Below are 4,301 nucleotides of genomic sequence, written 5' to 3' on the forward strand. Positions count from 1 at the left end.
TCGTTCTCGCACAGTACTGCGGCATCTAGGTGGAAGAATCCTATATCTGAAATCCTTGAAGATCCAACAAATTTACCTACTACCTGTCCCGTTTTCGATCATTCTACTCTGACAAAAATTCAAAAATTTCATAGGTCCCATTGAAAAAGGCATCTCAACCAGAAGTCAAGATAACGCTTCTTGTTTGAAACAAAGCGCGGCTTTTGGTTCGTGGTTTTCGTCAGGTTGAAGGTTTAGATTACACTGAAGTGTATGCTCCAATGGCTCTTCTTGAGGCCATTTGAATTTTCTTGGCATATGCTTCTTATATGGGGTTCACGGTTTACCAAATGGATGTCAAGATAGCGTTTCTATATTGAGAAGTAAAGGAGGAAACTTATGTGGACCAGCCACCGGGTTTTGTTGACTCAAAGCATATTACTTACGTCTACAAGTTAGAAAAATGTCACGGAGTTATTTCTTTGACTCTCGAGCGGCCATAGAACTTCGTCTAAGTAAGCCTATGTGGTTTGTTGTTGGCGAGTTGTTGGGCAGCGGAAGTCTTGGATTAACAATGTGGGTTTCTTGTAGTTACTTGAACACAAGTATACAAGACTAAGTGTTTATATTGCTGGAAAGTTTAGTACAAAGGGTTTTATTCTTACAAGCTTTTGGGTGATTCCAAATGATGCCTAGCTTCACCTATTTATACTACTTCATATGATCTAGAGTCTTCCTAATCTAGATCATTCTAATACAAGATATTTTCTATACAAGTATGTAGATTTTGAATGGATGATCTAGAAACCTTTTGATGCCATCATGATCTTGATTACTAGATAATTCGATATCTAGAATGACCTTTTACCAAGTCTTGAAGTATCCAGCAAAGTGCAGCCAATTCCGGGTCTTTCTTGACGATTCTACAGCCTTCCAAGGCTGCTGTGTTTGTGTACATATTAGCAGCGTTTTCTAGCCCATTCCAATAGGCTGTGTTTAAGTGCCTAAATCGTCCCAACCTGGTCCGGCACGATCCGAGCTGTTCCGTAGACTTCCAGGCAGCTCTAGAGATGCGAAAAGTGTTGTAGAACCTTCCGGAATCATGGGTAACGACCTGAAAATTTGGCGGGTCGTGACACAAAGCTCTCTATGGTCTTCATCAAGCACTTCAGGCATGGTATGCAACTTTGATGGCTCATCTACTGGGCATGGGTACTGGCGAGGCATGGTCTCCACTTCTTTGACGCGGTTCTCTACGCCTAGTATGAGTTCTTTTGCAGACTTCTTTCTTTTCTTTGTCTCATCTCCAGCGGTGTAGAGAGTGCTTTCGGGTTTGGATTCAGATGACATCCCAACGAATCAACGTGCTCTGATACCAATGTCATGGAGTTATTTCTTTGACTCTCGTGCTGCCTTAGAACTTCGTCTAAGTAAGTCTGTGTGGTTTGTTGTTGGCGAGTTTTAAACGTAGAGTACGTGGACGTGGAGGTCGCACTGGACTGTTGGGAAGTTGAGGATGCCTTGTCCAACACTGACGTCGTGGTAAGCCACGTGGTTATGTGCTGACACTGAAGTTGAACGTGTTGAGATGAGATTTATGTCCTTCAGGATAGGAAAGAGGACTCATCGTGAGTACGCTACTAAGACCATGTGTATTCATAATGCCCCAATCCTGGGCATTATGCTTCATGTGGCGCCCAGTCAGAGTTATGGTTTTTTGCAAAAAGAGGGCGTAGTCATAACTCTCCACCCTTGAGAATTTTGTGGCACGTGGCGCCCAGTCACTTTTACACTAATAGCCTGTAAGATCTTATGTTCCAATTAAAGCAAGAAAGAAAAAGGAAAAAAAATTAATAATAACTAAACAAGTTCATTTATGCTACTGGCATTTAATCAAACACTTGGTGGGCATAAAACCATTAACATTTAACAACAAAAACTGCAACACAATGAACCAAATAAAGCGCATAACATCTCAAGAACAAAGCTTTCTTGCCAGTCTAATCAGCTAAAACATGAGTAGCCCTTCGATACTCTCTGCAATTAGAATACGTCTTCGCAAGAATTAATAAATCCGAACCCACATCCTCATTATCCTCCTCACGCACCGGAGAAGACACGTATGACGTTCCGGTGACCGGAGTGGATACAATTTCATCTTGTGGAACGAACCCGCCGGCGAATGGTGGAACAGTCGCATTGTAATCAAGTGTGCGACGACGGATACTTGGCTGGATCTTGTTCAATACCCACCAGTTGTTCAGCCGCCATGTTTGTTTATTAAAAGGTAACAAAAATAACGGTCAAATATGTTTGAAAATTCATGCCATTCAAGCGTCTTGTAGAAAACACTTATCGAAAAACGCTAACCAAAAACGCCCGGGGGGCGGTGTGCTATCGGATAAAACGCCACTAAACCGCCACCACTACGGGTGGTCTAAGTTTGATCGTATGGCAAGATTAATGCCTAGTATGATGGATACTAGAGCCAAAAGGACTAGTACTATGTGATAGGTTTACCCCAAAAAGTGAATGCTTCTATCAAAGCTAACAAGCCATCAAATTGTGATTCCTCAATAAAGTTGGCCGAGATTGTCTATGATTGACTTCAACAGTGAGGATGTTGATGTTGATGAGAAGAAGGATAAGAAATGGACCATCCTGGTGGTACTTAGTTGAGTAACCCTAATGACAGGAAGCCTAGAGTGTGGGTGAAAGAATCATGCAAGACTTGTGGAAAGACGTATAATGGTGATTCCAAGGTCGAGACATCAAAGTCAACTGTTGAACAAATATCACCCGTTAGACTTCCATTCTAATTTAGTGCGACTGACCACAGGTAGGGTGTGTTAATCCCGAATAGTACTATTCACATTGGTCACGTCTACAATAGTTAATAATTATAGATTCCATGGGACTTTGGGTGCATTATTGTTAAAACCCATGTAATAAAATTAGACGTGTTTCTACTCGTTTCCGTAAAAAGTTTCAAAACAATTTAATTAAAAAGAGGTGTGAGACTCACCTGATTCTCGAACTTGCGCTAGATAATTTAAAAGTCCAAGTCTCGACCTACGAGTGCTCTATAACGTGCAAAAACAATTTAGGTCTAATGTATCATTTTCAACAAACGTTTAATGATTACCTTTAACCCAACTAGTTTAATGTGTAACGTTAGTGTGTTAACTCAAATATGATTCAACGACCCGTTGGTGATAAGTTTTGTGATTCACATTTATATATTACTATATAAATATTACAATAACATTTTTGCGGCATAACAATATGTCGGGTTTTCATATTCAAACATGCTCGTTTTTAACCGTTAATATATATATATATATATTAAAGTGTGTGTGTGATTATATATTTATCTTATCTTTTATTAAAAGAGTATTCATGTATATTAAATTCATCGGCTAGAGCCCCCGCGAAAGAAATTTGCGTGGCTCTGATACCAATTTCAGAGGTACCAGCGGAAAAATATGAACGATTTAAGATTATTAGTCCAAGTAAGTTATTATCCATGAAATTTAAGATTATATCTAAGTTTAAGAAACTTATGAATTTTATAAACCACATATTATAACAAATATTTAATAAGTATGCAAAATTTAAACACATAGGGATTATTTTTAAGTGTAATTTTAAAATTATTAAGGCAAGTATTTATATCTCTGTTTCAAATTAATTATGAGAATTTTCCTTATAAGACCCAAGAGATTCAAATATTTAAAAGTATTTTAAAATTAAAAAGAACAAGGGTCCAACATGCTTCCGTACCTTTTTCCCGTTTTGACCAAGATATCGCCGGGTTACACCAGGAGTCTTTTTACTAGGTTATTCCAGACCAAACCTAAGTAGCCTTAGGTAACTCCTCTCTGGCTCCTTCAGCAATATTCAGCTCAACCAGGTTTCGTTTCCTACTTCCGGTGTATGGTAAAAAGGAACAGTTCGTAGTTGGAGATTTCCTCTTCTTAAAAGAGAAATACTTCTAAATAGGAAGAACACTCAAAGGTATTATAAGGAAAGTGAAAGTTTTTATTTCATGATGGGTATTTTACAATGAAGATGTGAAAGAAAGTACATAAGTAAATACAAACACTCTTACTTTTAATACATGAAAGCTTAAACACTCTTTTTTGAAATTTTGTTCCAGGCCCAATGATCTTCTTCTTCCTTCTTTTTCTTCTTATATAGGCTTATCCCTTTAGATAGACTTCACCACTTAGTCATCTATATCTTGTTTCCATGTGATATTCTTTTTCTTGAAATTCTCCATTGTCAGATCATTGAATTTGGTGTTGAGATTCCTCATGGAA

The sequence above is a fragment of the Bidens hawaiensis genome, unplaced genomic scaffold, assembly GCF_021521415.1.
Source record: "Bidens hawaiensis isolate Kalapana, Puna unplaced genomic scaffold, B.hawaiensis_p1.1 tig00055067_1, whole genome shotgun sequence".
NCBI classification, from domain to species: domain Eukaryota; kingdom Viridiplantae; phylum Streptophyta; class Magnoliopsida; order Asterales; family Asteraceae; genus Bidens; species Bidens hawaiensis.